Raw genomic sequence first — 20,040 nt, forward strand, 5'->3', positions numbered from 1 at the left:
AGCCTGAGCTGTCCTTGGAAAATGTGTTTACTGTTTTCGATTAGCTGCTTCTCTTTCACATTTCATTCTTGACTTTTTAAATAAAATTAGTGCAACATTAACATTTTATCTTCTGATTGTTATTTTTTTTTCATAAATGAGGGACAGCTTTCTCTCAATCACATTGGCCAATTCTTTCAGCACCCCATAGAGTTGAGCATGTTCAGCTTCCTCTGTTAGTCTCCAATCTGTTCTCTCACTGCTGGCCGCCCCTTTTCTTTTCCAAATCTTGTTGGTATGCAGAGATATCTTGGAGCAGGTTTTTCCAGTAAGAACTAAGCCAAAAAGAAGTATTTGATTTCTGGCTTTTCCACATTGTGAATGACAGGATTGTCTCTCCCACCCATCAAGGGACCCATGTTTTCCCTCAACTGTTACTGTCCATGAACCACTACTGTGAGTCTCACCAACCTGCAGACTTAGAAACAAGACTGGGCAAGAGAGACAGCACTTCCTCATAAGTGAAAGCAGAAGAGGAACACGCCCTGGGCAGTCCACATTCTTATTCTTGTCCTGCTTCAGCTGGTAGAGTTGCCTGGGGACTCCTCCAAAGAATGAAATAAAAATTTCTGTTCAGTGCCCGCCACTGGACAGACTCAGGCAGCATTGTGCTATCTAACATAGTATTACCGCAGCTGTCCCACAGTGGTAGAAAGACAGCTTCTGTACTGTGCAGAAAGCAGAGTTTCTGTTCTGTGTATGTGAAATCGACGGTTGCCTGCAGAAGGGGGCCATTGTTTTCTTAAGAAGTGGAAATTCTGGCACAGTGGGAAACAGGATAACAACTGAATAGCATTACAGACACAGTTTAAAGATGAGAAAGGGAAAGAGGAAGATGAGGAAATATGGAGAAAAAGATGACATCCAAGGCAAAGACAATGAAAGAGAAAAGGGAGAAAAAACAGCAGTGCACACAAAGAACAAGCAATCAGAAAGCAGAGAAACGAGAGGCTGAAGACAAAACAGATACAGGGCTCTAACAAAATCTCATTGTGCCAAACAGGGAAAAACATTGACTTACCAAACTCATTTAATGGAAGAAAAAAGTAAGGTAATGAGAAAGCACAAATCGTGAAGCAAAATAAAACTCAGTCTATCAATCCAAACTAGATTTTGCAGTTGGATTTTGTGATTTTCATAGACATCTCTGAAATCATCATGACTGTCTCCTCTGGTCAATGACCACATAGTCTTTTAAAGAAAAAATAGCTGTAAGTTGTATAGGAGAGAGAAAAAGGAATGTGTTCTCTTCGGTCTCTTAAGCTGAGTGTAGAGATAATAACGTACTGATATAGAAAAAGCTACATGATTCTGTTTTCTGCACTTTTAGGAATTTGCAATGATCTGGGCTGCCCTGGCTGAGTCACTGTTATCTCAAAACCTCAGAGTTTGTTCCAAGACTGCTGAACATATTGTGCGTGCTCTGGGTAAGGAAGCATCTCCGTTCCTTACCTCAGAAGCTCTGCTGTTTCCTAAACTGTCTGCCTTTGTTTAATTCAGAAAAAAATTGTATGTAACTATCAGCACAGTAAGTGCATCCCACCTGATGTAGCGGGGACTTTTTCTATTTGCATATTGAAAGCTATTTTTTAAGAATTAAGCTCTCCTAAATAGTCCCTTACAGAAGACTGCATATTACTAAAGAGTAACTGCACATTATTGTTCACTCTTGAGGGTTGATTTTAACACTGCTATACAAAGTATTAATATGCCCTTTTCATAATGAATAATAAATATTTCTAACTGTGTATGTACAAAGTTATAATTTATAAAAAGTTTTGTTTTGTTGAGCATAAGAAATAAATTTAAGTTGACTTTTTATGTGTGTTCTGTAGATTATAATGATTCCATTTCCAGGTAGTATACTTTGTTCTTTTATTCAATTATTCATAGTTAAACTGACATCAAAGACCATCTTTCATTCAGACACCAAGAAGGAAAAGATTATTTTTATAAGTGCCATTTATGAACACAAATTCCTTCCTTCTAATCAACCTGATAATTAAACTCTCAAGAAAAAGTGCTACCAAATAAGGAAAAAGAAACCAAAGAATCCTGCTAAAGTCCTTTTCTTGTCACAAAGCTTCTTTTCATTCGAGTTTCCTAAGTAAAGCTGCCTTCATCTAACACCACTTACAGTTTTCAGTGCCTTTTTCTAAAGTGTCCCTATTTTCTTTCTCTTTTCCTGTTCTTAAGGTTTGATTGTACTTACACCAATGAAAAATACTGAGGTTTCTGAAAAATGTTGTAATTAAGATCACTTCCAGAAAACTGTTGTGGATGTATTTATTAATTTGTACTTGCATTACAGAAGTGTTTGAAGGACTCTGTGATAGGTGGGTACAAACACTTCTTGAAACATAGTTCTGCTCTGATGTTCTTGTAAGATGAAAAGGAAAGGGAGAAGGATTTGACTGATGTGAGGATTATTATTTCCATTTGCGAATGGATACTTGAAGCATAGATAAATGAAGTGTCATTCTGAGAGTCATGAAGGAGAACTGTGCCAGAATTAGAAATGCATGAGGTCTCCCGAGTCCCCACCCTGGATTTCACCCATGAAACAATTTATACCTTTCCATATGCTTTCACCCTTCACTGTCTTCCAAGGGGTTTACACTTTGAAGTTCTCAATCATATTCCAAACGGCTGGAATACATTATGTGTAAAATAAAGTTACAAAAGTAACCTTATCAACCTGACAGGCCATCTATCAGAATTTACCATGCAAATAAAACTAAATTCCATAAACAAATGACTGGTTTAAGCCTATTGGCAGTGTTCTGTATTCAACTAGACACTCAGTGTTTTCTTTACACTCCTTGTTCCACATAGCTGTGCTGCTTCCATCAATACTAATATTGGGTATTCCTTGCAAAGCCAAAGGGGTCCAAGATTGACCCCAAAAAGTATTAGGTTCCTGGGCAATGACCTGAACTGATTTTTCTGTTTAAGTCTATCTAGCAGACTTGAGGCACTTCCTGAAAGAAGAGTATAAGCGAGGTTCTTGGCTATTATTTGTTCTAGTTAAACAATTTGAAATCTACATGAACAAATAGTGATAATAGTGCTTCCCGGCTCTAATAAATTAACTCCCAGCTCTAATAAATTGTTAAGGGTTTTGTAAAGGTCATCATGAGTCTTTTAGCTTACAGGAAACTGAGGTAAAATGACAGACACGTCTCCCAAAGGTTTCTGACATGAAGTGGTGACAGGAGAACCCAAGTCTTCCATGCACTCCACTTTCATCTATCTACTCTACTCTTTGCATGATGCTTTAAAATCAGCTTCATTTTTATCTCTTAATGCACACAAAGAGTCTCCAAATTTATTTTATGGGTATTAGAAGGACTGTGGGACCTGCTGGACTGTTTCTTACATAGGGTGGGACATTTCTCATGGCATTTATATGCGTTACCCTTAAGTAGCCCTTATGAGGTGGTGTTTCATGTTTTAGATCTCAGCCCAACAACATTTATCATTAAGCAATCATCTTTATCAGCAGCGAAGACAATCCTTTAATGTAAACACTTGGGTTGTTCATGGCCAGTCAGATGTCACAGAAAATAAAAGAAAAATGAAAGTGTAGTCTAATCCAAACAGTTTTATTGCCAGGTTGGGATCCCAACGTATTTCATAAAGAAGAAGTTAGAAGCTTTCTGTTCCAAATTTATTATGTTTCCAAAGATTATTTTTAAAATCATATGCATTCTCAATATTAAATTTGTTTTAATCAAGGTTTTCTTTATTTATTTGTCTGGAACACCTCCTAATTCTTGTAGCAAGTTGATTTTGCTTGGGCTGACAGGAAGATTTCAGTCAGGTGTAAACAATATTATAAAAATGAAATATTACTGTCTGAGCTAAATGTTTAAGACCTCAAAGTGGTAGCTGCTGGAGACTCATCAATTTCTCACTAGCCACTAAACAAGCAAGAGGAAGACCAACCTTTTCTATCATCACCTTGGAAGCTGAAAAATTACACCTAAACTGTTAAATTCACTATAGCAGTGTTCATAGAAGGGATTTGATGCCATTCACTGAATTTAAACCCAGAATAGACCATTAGATAAATGGATGTAGTTTTCTGTGTAATAAAGATGAAATATTTGTATCATCTGATTACCCTTGCAAAGATCCTAATAACTTGTATTTATCTACCTTTTTGAAAGCCTTCATGACATGAATACAGAAACATGAACTGGAAAGGATCTTTAGAGTTGTTTCACTGGAAGCAGCTATCATCACAGAGATCTCAGGAGTCTTTGTTACTGAGAACTTCATTATAGACGACCAAATGAAAAAAAAACAGAGTTTACTTATTGGAAGAGTTCTGTTTCATACTGTCGTGGTTTAACCCCAGCCGGCAACTAAGCACCACACAGCCACTCGCTCACTCCCCCCTGGTGGGATGGGGGAGAGAGTCAGAAGAGTAAAAGTGAGAACACTCGTGGGTTGAGATAAAGACAGTTTAATAATTGACATAAAATATAATAATAATAAATAATAATAATAATAATAAATTTGATGAAAAGAAAAATAACAAAAAGGGAGATAAATAAAACCCAATAAAGGCAAGTGATGCAAATGAAAAACAATTGTTCACCACCTGCTGACCGATGCCCAGCCAGTCCCGAGCAGCAGCCGCCCTGGACAGATTTCCCATAGTTTATATAGTGAGCATGATGTCATATGGTATGGAATAGCCCTTTGGCCAGTTTGGGTCAGCTGTCCTGGCTGTGCCCCCTCCCAGTTTCTTGTGCATCTCCAGCCTTCGCAGTCGGTAGAGCATGGGAAACTGAAAAGTCCTTGACTTAGTGTAAGCACCACTTAGCAACAACTGAAACATCAGTGTGTTATCAACATTATTCTCATGCTAAATCCAAAACACAGCACTATACCAGCTACTAGGAAGAAAATTAACTCATTCCCAGCTGAAACCAGGACACATACACACTAAATTATGGTGTCCTCTTGTATAATTATAGACAGCTTTGAGAAATTTGGCATCAGCTATTTACTTATTTTTAAAGAGGAAGAGCATGATAATAATTGCTTATAATAATTTGGATTAGAGAATGAAAAAACAGAACACCATAATAACAGAAAAAACATCAGAACAAGAGTTTGGGAACATATTTCCCCACTGTTTGGAAAGAACAGAAGAAATGTAGGGAAATACAAAATGAGGAAACAAAACTGATATAAGAACTAGATCATAAGACATAAAGTGAGAGAGTAAGGAAGCTAAATTTATGGAGTCTGGAAGAGCAAAAGCTCAGGGGCAACATGATCTCAGTCTATAAATATCTTCAAGGTAAGGATATAAATGAAAGGAGGGAATTATTCAGTCTCAAACTACAAGTACTGGAAGAAAAGGCCTGGAGCTAAGAAGGAAGAAGTTTAGGTAAAAGTTTTTACCTGTAGGAGGAGATGAAACAGTGAGCAGACAGAAAAAGTGACATTCGAGGTACTGCCCCTGAAATGGGGTGTTCCCACCAATAGATATGTTTCACTTGTATATTTTCATCTACCAAATTTCCTGCTACTACAGGAACCTGAGCTGCCCTTGATTTCTCTTGATCTCCTCTCAGGCAGCATTTAAGTTTCTGAGACTTTAGTATACTGTGCGACTGGTTTTAAGTTTGTCATAGGTTCTATGGGAAGGGAAAGATATGTGATGGCCTGAGATACGCGCATCTTTATGAGGTAGAATGGGGAAGGTAGAAGAAACATTTTTATAGCTCCTTTTGGAGGTGTTACATAGATACCAACTTTTGTGGATGATGTGAGTGCTCTTTTCCATAGCAACTTCCAAATATCACATCTATCCTTGTTCTTGATGCAGACACTTCATGTAACAGACACTTCATTTTCCTTCCTAAGCTTCATATCTTGCTTCACTGTAATACCTCTTTAAAAATACTCCTACCTTATTCAAATGGCTTCAGACACCCTCTTTTACTGCTATTCCTGCTCCTTCTATGACCCTACCTTCAATCTAAGCCTTGATCGTGACCACAATCTTGCAAGAACATCTGAAGACACCTTCACAAATTGCGAGTGTTCTAAAGAAGGAACTTCCAAAGCTTTCTCTCCCCCTCCTTCACCTCTTATAGCACTATTTAAAGTATCAGATAAGGTTTATCTCACCTTAGAAATAGTTATTTCCAAAGATGTGCCAGTCCTCTGCCAGCTCATATATGACCATAAAGTGAAAATGTAGCACATCTTGGGAATTACTATATTCAAATAGTAAAAATATTAAGGGCTGGATGGTGGGCCTGTTTAATAAGCTTACCAGAGATTTATGGCACTTCTAAGCCACTATAAGCCTACCTGCCTGTTACTTTTAGTGAAGAATATAGCACTCGTTTCTAAAAAGTTGATGGCAACTTGGTATAAGATTTTCTTATTCTGTAGGGGAAGAAATAAGTTTCAGACATGCAAGATCATCAACAAAATAGTTCCCCAAGAACCTGGATCCTGTGTCCTTCCATGATTGTCCCAGTAGAGTACGTCCCTCTTTTGAAGGAAGTAAAACTGAATTCAGTCCTTTAAAAACTAGATTTTACCTACATCCAATGAACGTAAAGCATATTTATAGGACAGGGGACTTTGTCTCAGGGGACATTTTAAGCACCGTACTATAATTCAAAAGGCTAATGTTAGCACTGAATATGTTAAAAAAATAGTAAGAATGAGAGCCATATTCATTTATAGATAATAGAATCAAGTCTGCTGACTTACCACTAACATTGGAAATATGGAGAGATTCCAAAGAAGGCCAGAATCATGATCACAGAATTCAGAAGTTGACAAAAAGTTTATAGTGCAGGAAATTTAACTCTAGCACATAAGAGCTGATCATTGCGGGGGGAAAAAGCAGGTGCACAGTCTTCAACTATATGAGACTGCTGGAAGAAAAAAGAACTAATCTGTTTTCCTTCTTCACAATGGATAGAACAAGTAATAAGAGGCTTATATTTCTGAAATAGAGATTTAAGTTAGACCTCAGGAAAAAGCTTTCTAAAGATAAGTATAGTTAAGTACTGAAATAGATTTATGAATTAGATTATGAGGAGATTATGAATCATAGAATCATTTGAGTCTTTCAAGAACAGTTTAGACAAACTCTAGTTAAGAATGGTTTAGATAGAGTTGATCCTGCCCTGAGGCAAGGGAAACTTGTATTTGATTCTGCCAAGAAGCAGAAGGATGGACCAGACAATCACTTGAAATCCCTTTCAAGGCATTTCCTATGATAAGGTTTAATGAACGAAAGTTGTAGCTAATTTCATTTTGGCGATAGATAAAATCTATGTTTTTAATAGGGAAGATAATTTAATGGTGAACAATTGAAAAACTTGATCAGTGCTATGGTTGATTCTCCATCCATTTTAAACAATTTTAAAAATACAACTGAACACAGAAATATAAAGTAAAACCCAATTTCAGTTGTAGCTAATTGCCAAGACAAAGGAATTATTTCAGGAGAAGTCCTATGGCCTGTGTTATGCAGGATGTCACAATGGCTCTAGCTGGTTTAATAATCTATTATTTAAAATTTTGTTTGTTTGCTTTTTCCATTGGTCACGTTCATTCATCACACTGCTTCCTGGTTCTTGGTCTCTGACAGCATGTAAAATGCTTTAAAAATTTCTGAAGAGGTAACAGCTTATCCCATATACCCTTTCTAGTTGTTAATGCTTCCACACTTAGTGGTTTACCCACTGTGGGTAGGGGAAACAATCCCCTTTTAATGACTGCAGACAGTAGGATAAAAATTCCACTAATGTGTTTGAGGCAAACATCCTTAAAATAGTTAAGTTAATGAGGATGTGATTAATGGATATACAGATGAAATGCATTCTCCATCTCAGTGGAAACATCCTTAATTAAGATAGATTTAAGTACTAGGCATTAGATTGCAAATGCAAGCAAGAACAATGACAGTACTCAGAACCGTTTCTCTCCTTTCATGCAGCTTTTTGACATATTTAAAGAATTACTTGATTTACTGTCTAGTTTGCAGATATGGGGCTACATGCCTGAGCAAAACAAACCATACATTAGACAAAGAGTTGTATTCATCCCCATCTGCCACTTCCTTCCCTAAAGGACAGAGGTGTCTACAGCACAGAGCAAAGGCCAATTTGCCCTGATTAGTTTAAGTGCAGCTTAAGGGCAGCTGGTCCACACAAAAGTAGGAGAAGAAAGGAAAGATAAAGTCCAGCTCCAAAGGAATTTGAGTCACTGAGTAATTCAAACAGAAAACTGTTTATACTTATGAAACCTACTCCAGCATTCACTGAAATAAAAGGTGAATTCCCACTAACTTTATATGGGCATGGCGCCTTCCAAGAAAAAACTGAGATTAAGTGAATTGATATTTTAATTTAAAATCTTTGCACAGGTATATAGAAATTAGGCTGAAAATTTGGGTTCCTGAGACCTTTTCAATGGACTTCTTTATCTCACAAAGTTTCACTTCATTCCTCTAAGACCTCTTACATGACTATCCCGTTTCTCTTGGAGAAAGACATTCCACTTTTTCCTTATGCCTCCTGCTTGCAATCTGTAAAGGATAGTAAGACAGCAATGATGAAAAATAGGAGGGATAAAAAAGACCTGAGAAGGCATGTCAAAGGACTGCTATGTACCTGTTTACCCAGTTGTTATGCAGGATAACAATTGCATCCATCTGAGCACTAGGGGCCAAAACAAGAGTAAGAAATTCTTTTAGCCCATCTCTGGTCGCCTTCTAGGTGTTTTAGTCAGTCCAGATCCACTCTGCTGCTTCTCTGCAGCATGACTTTCACCCTGACATAAATAATGTACAGCAGAAAGCTATTTCCTCTGCACTTGAGCAACGATTTCAGTTGGATCTCAGCATTACTCTTTAGCACTGATTTAATTCAAGATGCAAACAAGAGCAAAGGTTTTATTATTGAGTAACAGACATTTCAGTTCCATCTGCAGTGGTAGTTAAAGGGGTGTCTCACAGACAATGGGAGAAAGGGGTAAAAAGCTCACTGTCATTTTGGATACTGACTATTCATATCACAAGTACTAGCAAACCAAATCACGATGAATATTTGAACTGCTTGCAAACACAAATCATGTTGAACAGGGTAAGTGCATCTCCATTTATTATGCAGGGAGCTTAGGAAGGCAGAATATATTTATTGCTAATAGAATAGTCACTTCAAGCTTTACCAATATTGTTTTTGTTTTGATGAAACTTGTCCTTGCAGAGCCAAACACAAACTTCTGAGCTTTTGCAAGGAATGATATATATTTTCTGGTTAACTCAGTATGGGTCTTAGTTGCCAGCTAACCTTTATTCTGAAGGTGACTCTGCGTCTTTACAGAGGGAGTGAAACCACAAAAGCTGAGAACAGAAGTCTTCTACCTTCTTTTTGCACCTGTATAAGAGATGCATGGAGTTGTAAGACATCATGGAGTTACACACAGTGCCCCTTTTTGCCACTCCTGTAGAAGAATGTGACTTTAAAATTAAAAATAAATTTCATCACAAGAAGTCCAAAGAAATGCAAGTACTGGCAAGCAATGAGTTGCATTGGCCAGTAAAATTCAAAATAAATTTCATCACAAGAAATCCAAACACATGCAAGTACTCGCAAGCAATTGGTCAGCTTCTATAAATGAGAAATAGTGTAACAGCATTACACCTTTTACTCCATCTTTGAAGCCTGGTATTTATTTCAATTCTGTGTCTGCAAAGAAAGAAAAAAGGCTAAAACCTGAGATAAACAACTGATAGGTCCAAACTATACAACTGAGAGCTGAATTTTGAAAGTACCCTGATTCCAGAGTAATGAGGATCCATGCTTTTGGATCTAAATGGCAAAAATGTCACTTCTGACCTGAATCCAGACATATAGGAACAGAATCAGATGAGTCTGTTTAGTTTATTCATATATATATTTATACACACACACATATATCTATCTTTGTCTCTCTTCTCACATGATTAAACTTATAACACAGCATCACATACAGCACCACAGGTAGACTCGATGGAAGAAGACGATAAAGGACAAAAATTTACCATTGGTTTTACTGAATAACACAAACTCATTATCAGGGCTAAAAAGAAAAATACAAATTGTTTGCCACATCCCAGTGGTCACAGGGAATTCTAAAGGATAAATCAAGGACATAAAAATTAAAGCATCAGTGATTCTGCTGGAATATGCTTGAAGCCATTTTAATACCTCTTGCAAAATGGTTTGAGGAGGAAAAACTGTGTCATTCTGAAGCAATGTGAATGGATGAACAAACAAAATGACCACCTAGAAACATCTTACATAGCCTTTATTACTGCAATAGCAGCACTAGTGCTATTAAATAAATACACATTCTTCAATGGATATTCATATTTAAAAGAGTCAATACCCAGTACTTTTTAGCCTGCTCCATATCCCTTTATTGCCGTTCTAGTAGGAGGGAAAAAAAAAGCATTAAAAACTGACTCACATTCAGATGACCAGTTTCAGATAGTTATGAGCAACACAAATGAGAAGGCCATGACTAGGGAGCAACTTTGCAGGAGAGGAAAGAATAAAATGTTATTCTCTCTCGTCTCTTCACTGGTCCTCTTAAAGAGGTGATAAATTTAAGTTCTTTTCAGGAATACAAAATGAAGCCCTTAAGTAAGATTTCATAAAACACAACTGGCCATTTAAGACTTGTACGCAGAGGAACAATGTGAAATAAACAAACACATTCTGGAAAATAGTAAGTAATGTAAGAAAGTCTGGACAGTGCAATATGTTTTTATTTTCCCTGAGATAACAGTATGAGGGTAGCAGCAATAATAGGTGGTTTCAAAACAGATGTTACAGTCCAATCCAGTTCCATCTGAACTCCACATGCTTCAGTGGACAGAAACAAAAATGCTTTAGGAAGAGATTGTGCAAACCACCATGTTATTTTCAGTTAGACTGCTTATGTCATTAAGGTTTTGCTAAGCTTGCTAATAGCTTTGAATTTTGGACTGAGTAGAGAATCACTACAATGCCTTCTGAGATCCTGAAGGCAACAGCCCCAAATGAGCAGGACACTATTTACTCCAAGGGAAATAAACTACAAACTACAAAATTAATTGACAGCTGTTCACCTTTCATTAGTATGCCTCTACAGACAAAACTTTTCGACTGCTGCTTTCTTCACCAGACAAACTGTTCAAGTAGCTTCTCCTTAGTATACCAGAGAGCTAGCAAATAGCTAAAAGCAACCAAAAATCCTCCAAACAGTCTCCTTGGAAGATAACCTGGCTGGTAAATTAGAAGAAATACTGTATGAAAACACTGCTTTTTCTAGAAATATAACATCACCTGACCACATTTTAAAAAAAGGCAATTTTGCAATGTGAGATTATTGTCTAAGTTATATGCACACCCATTTTACTTCCACAAACTATAGGGATAACAGTGTTAGAATGTAAGAAGTGCAGTCCAAGTATAGAAGTTACATCTTTGCCTGAATCTGACCTGCTTGGAATCCCAAATGCTTGAGCGGGGCAGTAAGAAGAAAGGGAAGGATTGTTGTTGTGCTTGTAGGCTCAAGAAGAAGGTTGCTCTTGTGGGCTCAATTCTTAGTCACAATCCTCTATCTTCGATTTTGTTTTTTTAATGCTGATTTTTTTTTTAAATCTAGAGTGAAATTGTAACCAGATGTAACCAAAATGATTAGTTTGTTCTTTTGTAACGAAGCAACATAGAGATAGGAGCAGGTTAGACAGTGCTTTAATATTGTGTTTGTACACCTATGGCTATGGCTATGCTACTATGCCCAAAGACAATTGGACAAGGAGTAGTAAGGACATGCTGCTATGTTCCCAGTACAGCCCCAGCCCATCTTGACAATGAGTCGAGGGCAGTTAGAATAATTGGTTTGTGTTAAGGGTGCCAAATCATTGTTAGGGACCATGCACCATGAAGAAGGGAAGCAAGTTACATAAGCAAGGTGGGATTGTGCATGTCCAGAAGAAGGGGTCAACTAAAGGACACACCTGTACGACCACCAAGGACCACCAGAGACCCCCACAGAAGCCCCTCGGAGCTCAAGGACGCATGCGCAATGACCACGCAAATATGATAATTAGTTCCAGGAAATAGAATGAATATGCATGATCATTCCGGGAAATTTGATGCATATGTATGTAACTGGACAATATAAGTTTCGGTTGATGTAACCTGCGGTATGCACGCTAGGTGGAACGATCCCCCGTGCATCCGGCGTCGTAATAAAGAATGCCTGCTTCTTAATACTACATTGGTGTTAAGGAGTTTGATTCCCGATTTCGGTGACAAAATGTTCTTTTAAGACAATGGTGCTGAAAGGTAACGTTTTCCTGTAATTAATTAGTAGAAACTGTTAACAGCATTAACAGTCTGTTAAGAGGGATTCAAATTCAAATGCGCATAAAGTGACTTAGGTCCCTTTGAGTAAGTTGGAATCTGTAAGGCAGTCATCCCCTTTTATATTTGGCTTTAAAACACTTGATAAAGCTCTGAAAACTGCCTCTTTGTGATGGAAACAGTCCGTAAATGATTTCTTTCTAGGCTTCTCTGTTGCTGTAAGCAGTCTAGAGTAGGAGCAGCAAGCTGGAGGACCAACAGCAGGGACTGGTGCTGGCAGACTTCCTTTGCTTAAGGACTTGACAACTGCAGCAAAACTTCCAGACTTTGAGCTCCCCAAGTCTGGAAGTTTTGCTGAAGGATGTACAGGCTAGATGAATTCAGTGACAAGGGGGTATGTTCTCTTTCCTTTCCATCTTTTTCTTTTCCTTCCCTTCTTTTCTCCCTAGTACAGAACTCAATTCAATGAATTCTTGATCTCTCTTGGATCTCTCTTTGCTAATATAGTATTAATAATACATCTTCATTTAGACAAAAGATAATACAGTGATATCTCTGCAGAAATGCTGGAAGGATTTCTTTTTTCTCTCCTTCCTTCTTGTTTGCTCCATTATTTATAGCTCTGTTCTACAGAGCAGAAACCCAGCATTAAAATGTGTACTATCCAGATGGATTTAAATTAGAAAAAAAAGGAAAAGAAAACTTATTTTCTATGAAATAAGACTTTATTTTCCTCATCTCAAACATCGGATCTCCAGTTCAGGATGCAGCTTTTGAGAGCTAGTAAGCAATAATCAAGAAATGGAAGAAAGACTTATGTAAAGAGAGACAGAAGAGAATTAAATGTTTACTGAAAGAGTACGAGTGTAAAAAGCTTCAGGTGGAAGGAGCATTTAAGAAACAAGAAAAGATAATGAGAAAACTTCAGAACTCCGCTCTGTGCTTCACAATAAAACTGCTTTCTAAAAATGTGTGCCTACACTGTGATATCTACTCTGAGGTAAATCCTTAAAGGAGGTAAGACATTTCTTAACCCTGAGGAATTTAAAGCCAGGAGATCAAGAAAGGTGACAGTGTTGATGCCAGCTAACTAGGTGAGGTAATACATAATAATGCCTGGTCTCCTCTAGGAATGTGGAGCATCTTGACGTAAAAAGAAAATCTTAACCTGTTTTGCAGAGACAAGGCTTAAAATGGAGGCCTTTGGAGAACCTGTGCTGCCAAGTAGAAAGGAAAGTTGAAGCAGCTTTCAAAAGACAGGATATTTTCCAAATTAAAAGGACATATAGATACTTCTCCACATGAAACAAAGGTTAATAAAAAGTACCCTATTATCTACATTACATACAAAAGGAAGAACAGCTTGCTCATTAGTTTTGAAAGAATAAATCACAATATATGCAATACCTAATGTGTCTAGCAGTCAGTCTGGAAAGGACATTTTTAGTATCTCATCACAGATTCTCAGCAATGATGAAGTATACTGAAGACATTTACTTGTACAGACAATATCCTGGGCAACAGAGAAAACAAACAGCAGACAGGATAAATCAGAACTAAATTCAAATCTGAAAAATGTGTTTACAATAATGAATGCTGTGCTTCAAGTACATGAATGTGAAGGACTCCTCTACAGAGTACTAAAAAAAAAAACCTGGAGAAATATTTCAAATCAGTAATGTTTAATAAAAACATTTATTGTTTGTTTTGTGATATACTCTAAAGATATACATATTTAAAAGATCTCATGTGGTAGTCATTAGGTATGGATCTATATTATATGAGATATCCAACTATATGATGGAGGTGGTGGAGTCTTCCTCCTCAGAGATGATCATAACAGGCAGGTAGGTTCCACTGCAATAGCCTTTGAAATGTCTATAGATTTTAAGGTCTCGTATCTGTCCAAGTAATGTTGAAAGAAGCAAAGAAGAAATGTGCTGTACAGTGTAATTTTTACTTTTCAATCACTTGCAGCAAGGTAATAGTTGTCAAATGAGTAAGAGTGCATAACAGAGGTACTTGTCAGCATTGCTGACTCAAAATCATGGTCGTCTTCTCAGAAGCCCACAATTTGTTTTTTTAAAGCTGAGGACTGAACATGGTTTAGGTCTGCCATTGACAAATCAGCCTTTTCAGAAAAATCTGAGTTATGAAGCAATGTCACTGAGAAGGTTTAAGCCACAGAACAGAGCCACCAAGGTAAGAAGACAAGCTAGAGAATAAAAAAAGGAGGTACATCTCAAAAGACGAAAAAGAAGAAAATAGGTAAAACCCAGCTTAAAGCTGAAGAAAGGCAGTAAAAGCCTGCCTCCTGAACAAAGTAAAAAAGAACAGATTTTGGAACTGTAAAGATTTAGAAAAACCAAAAGAGCCTGACTTGATACTTTAAGATAGAAAAGGCAAACCCTCCAGCAGTTCGTAATAGAGCATTTGATTCTGCCATGAATCTGATCTTTGCCTGAACTATGGGACAGATTGTCAAAGCCAGGAAAAAAAAGGCATAAAAAGATGGAGGAATTAATGCCCTAAGTTTCTAAGGACATTTCAAAGCAGTGCTGATCATTTCCTTGCCACAAAGTGGTTCTGTCAGTACCCTCTACTGCTGTGACATGTACCCCACTATAGACCAAACCACAGTGTAATATACACTTTTTCATATATTCATACTTTATAATTTCATATAATTGATTTGGGGTTAATTAGGGAATAGTCTCCTCTAATAAATTAGATCCATTAATTGCTATGAAGCACAATCCAGAGTACATGCATCTTCCTGCTGAGATTGTAATAATTCATTTAGCAAACTTTTCTAATCTATTCATTATGTATTAACTGTTCAGAAACTCCTTATAAAATGTTATCAAGCATTAGGTAAAATAAGCAGTTTCTTAGGGTAGCAATGCAAACACAGCACATCTGTGTAGCTATTTCAGAACCTTAAAAATACCTAAACCACTAAGAAAAGGCGGGAATGTGTGGATTGGGAGTCACTACTGGGGCAGGGCAGGATGGGGTGAAGCAATGCCAAATCTGAAGGATTCCTGACAATGTTGGGATCTATAAGCTCTATCTTCTAATGCTCTCCTTTTCTAATGCTGTTCCTTTCCCAGTCCTCAATTTTCCCTTTCATTCCCCTTCTCCCTTCTCACAGAAATAAGAAAATATTGCTACTCTACTGGAGATTTGGAGGATACTTGCGGTGGTTTTGATAATTTTCCCATGAGCGACTCAAAGATCAAATTCCTCCTTGTCCAGTCTCACAAGACTGTTTCCCTCAAAACCAAAACAAAACATACAGCTTCACACATACACAATAAAAAACAACACAAAACAAACAAAAAAAAAACAAATCCCCCACACACTTCTTGAAATATTTCCTCATCCTCTGCAAAATTCTGAAAATTAACAAATGGTAAGGCAGAAACACCTTTTGCAAGCAAGATTTCAAGACATACTTCTCAATAAAATGAACATAGGAATTTTCTAGTCAGCAAAATACTATGGAAACAGTCAAGCTAAGTATTTGAAATTGCAATGAATACTAGCAAACCCCACATTTAAAAAGCACATTCACTAACTCATGTGTAGGTTATCTTTCTTTTCCTTTCTTTCTTACATTACTATGTTAATGTAATTTACATGACTTTGAAAAGTCATAAAATCTATTAAGATATGAATAATAAATCTTACTTTGTCACCACTTCTTGTAATACAGAATAGCACTGCTTTCAGAAGAAAATGTAAAGACTTAAAGTACTACTTCTGACAAACAATGATCTGGAGGTAGTTTCAGATTAGTTTGCAGACACATGGCATACAGCTTTGAATTACATATATGGCAATTTAGTGCTTCAATTTAGTTGAGCTATATGGTACAGTGATTCTACAGTCATTGTTTCACAAAAAAAAAGGAAACATTTTTTTTTACTATGGAATAAAGTCACATTGTGAATTCAATATCAGCTCAAGGAAATACACTGCCAAATTATAAATTGTAAGCAGGGACAGAAGAAGAACTAAAGGTGCAGACACAAAATTCTCTCAAGATTCCTTCATTTTTGTAGAGAAGTGATTCGACTTGCTTTGATAAATTCCTAATGTAGTGTGGAAATGGGTCTACTAGACATATAGTGTATCATCTGGTTACCTGCCAGGGAATGTAAAACTCACTGGGAATCCTCTTCAATGTCAATTTTGAAGTCCCAGTGAAACTAAAAGCCTGTTAGCTTCAAGGGTCAAATAAGTGAGCAGTGTCAACAGGATCTCAGTTATTTTCATCCCTGTATGCACTCACTACTATATTCTTTTTGTTCTGTGTGTCTGCCCAGCCCTCAACAGAGGCACTGGTATTAGTTAGTCCCGGCTGACTGTATTACAAACAATCATGCTAATGGAGGGGGGTTGCTAGTAGGGTAAGAAGCCTTTAACCTCTAGTTGTCAGTTCAAAGGATGTCTGGGTCGATAGTAGTTAGAAGTCCTTTATCACCTGATGGCTGCTAGGTGATGTGAATGAAATAGCAATGGGTGAATCCTCTTTCTAAAACACAAATCAAGATTATCAGAGGAAGGCTAAGGAGGTTTATTTTAAAGAGCTATATGGGGTTAACTCCTCAGAGCACAGGGGTACTTGGAAAACTTAAAGATAGCAAAACATGCTTGCATCTGCTGTACTGTGAAACACAGACATGCTCTCGAAATCTATTTACAGCCTACATGGCTCTGCTGCGCTGCTCTTCATGGTAAGTTGAAGGGTGTTTATTTGATATTAGGCATTGAAGGTACTTCCTGATCACTTGGAGTAAGTGTGTTCAGAGGCCTCCCTGGTATGGAGAAGAGAAGAAAAAGGATAGTCAGACAGGGAGAAACGACTTAAGCTCACCTTCCTCCTTTGCCACAGATTTCATGTGTAGCTCATGGGGAGTCTCATACGGTTAGATTCAGTTTACATCTGTTATGTGTATTAACATCTACGTTTCAGGAAATTGCTTCCAGACAAAAGAGATAACTGACCAAGCAGACTTCGGGACCATGACTCTCTAAAAATTGTGAGAAGAATCAGCCCCCTCAGAAACAAGAATAAAAAATTATTCTACCAGTTGCAAGAAGCCTGCTAGAAATAACCAACAGGAAACACTGAGCACAGTGGGACCCTTTTTTGCTTTTATATGTCTCACTGATGGCTGCCAGGACAGGTCTCTCTTTTATAAATTAGCTTGCCGTAATGGTGTGTAAAGCTGTACCAGTACCTCAAAGGACTTAGGTGCCATCTCACTTAGAAATCTAGTGAGCCTTGTCAACTAACTGCTCAAGACAGGCAGTTTTGGAAACAAACAGAAAACCTTTATTTGTTATTTGAATTTTCAGGCCTAGGAAATGGTAAACCTGTTTGAAGCTAAACAGCCAACATACCCACTTTGCAGGTCTGGGACTTTCTGTTAAAGCACTTCAGAGTTTGCCCCTGGCTGTTCCACACCTCAGCTGGTTTTCTGTAGGAAAGGGATAAGAATATTTCTCTATGTCCCTGGGATGTTGTGTGAATTACCTCTTGTGCAAAGGTCTAAATAAGAGGTATTATATGGCGTATAAGAACCTAATTTGCATATGCTTACAGTTGTGCTATATAGACTTTTCAAATAGACCACTGATTTATTTCATGAAAAAAACATGGGCGTGATGAAGTGGTATGATTTTATGCACGTGTTGCACCATTACACAATGTTGTATTTTAAAAACTTAGCTTGTACGATGTATTCATACACACTTAGCTTCTGATTTTTTTAATGCGTATCCTTTTTTAAGGTTTATGGTTGTTCATACATTTTCTCTTGACCTCCACATAGCAGTCTAAACTGAATTTAGAACACTTGGAAAAATCAGCTGCTTAATTATTAAAACTCACTTGTTTTTAACTGTTCCATCCTCTCTACTGCTAAAAGCAAACCCTCCCTGTGCTTCCATGGGAGCAGAGTTAAAATTCAGAAGAGCACACTGGAAAAATTCCACTCCAGTTGGGGGTTGTTCTACAATATCTTTGTCACATACCAAATGAATTTCTCTTGTGTACAGGTGTATAGCATGCATCATATAACCTCCATGTACAACAGGGTCGCCAGTGATATAACATGGGGGAAAAAAAGGTCTAGACAAGTCAGCAGAAAAAAAGACAGAAAAAATATTCAAAGCACACAGGTAGGCTAGTGTTGCATCATCATTTTGAGAAGCCTTTTGCATAGTGGCAATTCATCTTCATACCGATGTGTTTGGAAGCAAATAATTTAATTTCATCTGCTTTTGACAGTGGCACTGATATGGCACATAACCGTTCATTTGCCTCCATGTCTGAGAACATTGCTCATAGGCGAGACAACGAGCTCCAGCATCTCTCTGTGCATCTGTACCAGTACAGTTGTATCACCAGTACTGCATCAACCAGTACATCAAGGAACAGGGCAAGCAGAGAACACAGTAACTGATGACAGAGGAGGACAAAATGTTGCCTAGTCTCGCCCCATCAGGTAGTTCTCCACAAAACACTAGTTGTGGCCTACATCTACACCCAGAGGATTGACTCCTATCAATAAGGACAGCATGGCAACAGGTATGAAGTGCTGAACTTTAGTTAGAAAGTTCAAAAGAGGTCAAGGGCTGAATCGGACATATAGAATGAGCTTTTTTCCTACTCCTTTAATATATCTTGTCAGATGGGAAGTCTATAATACAGCTACATGTCCTTTAACTGAGCTGTGAATCTCAGTATCTAAGAATAACAATATTTAACTCCTTTCCTGACAGCAAAGCTGGAGCAGGTTCTAATACTATGTGACCTGTACGTTAGCCTGTGAATTATCCCATAGATCACTTCAGGGAAAAAGTTGTCTTTATTACAATTAACTGTATAAAAAATAAAAGTTTCTCTTAAGATTAATTTCGAATGATTTCCATCTGATCCTTTATATATTTTACATGGTGACAAGAAGTAGACCTGTTATTCACACATTTGATGTTCAAATATGTAACGTGACTTGAAATTCTTTAATGCTGTTGTACATGTGACACCTTCTGAAGGAAATATATGTATGTACTGGGAGAAACAACAGAGATCAAAATACATTTGCATTTCACTTTTGATTTATGAACCTTTGTCTACTAGAGCAGTCCCACTGGCACTTACTTATCCATGGATAATGTAAGAAATCAAATAATTTGTATGAGTAAAATGGGAATTTACAGTGATTTTCAGCCGTATACAAATATGCACTTCATTAGCCACTCCCTGCATTTATTTCATGGGGGGAAGGAAAACCCAGTTTATGCAAAGCACCTCCCTTCTGCAGCTTTCACTTTCACTTTCAGAAAGACTGTGTCTGATGGGAAAATCACAGATTAAAGAAAAATAAAACTATAATATAATTCTCAAAAAAATAGCAGATGTCCTCTTTTACATTATCTCGTCATAGGGAAAACAATGAGAAATTGATAACAGATCTATGTTAGATTTTAAGTTTTGCAGTTAACTTCCTGACCAGACTGTGGTGCTGCTACTCATAACCAGATGGATAAGGGAAGGAAATACCATAAGTTTCCACTGCAATACAGTGTGATGCATATG

The sequence above is a fragment of the Ciconia boyciana genome, chromosome 5 (genome assembly GCF_034638445.1).
Source record: "Ciconia boyciana chromosome 5, ASM3463844v1, whole genome shotgun sequence".
In the NCBI taxonomy this organism is placed as follows: Eukaryota; Metazoa; Chordata; class Aves; order Ciconiiformes; family Ciconiidae; genus Ciconia; species Ciconia boyciana.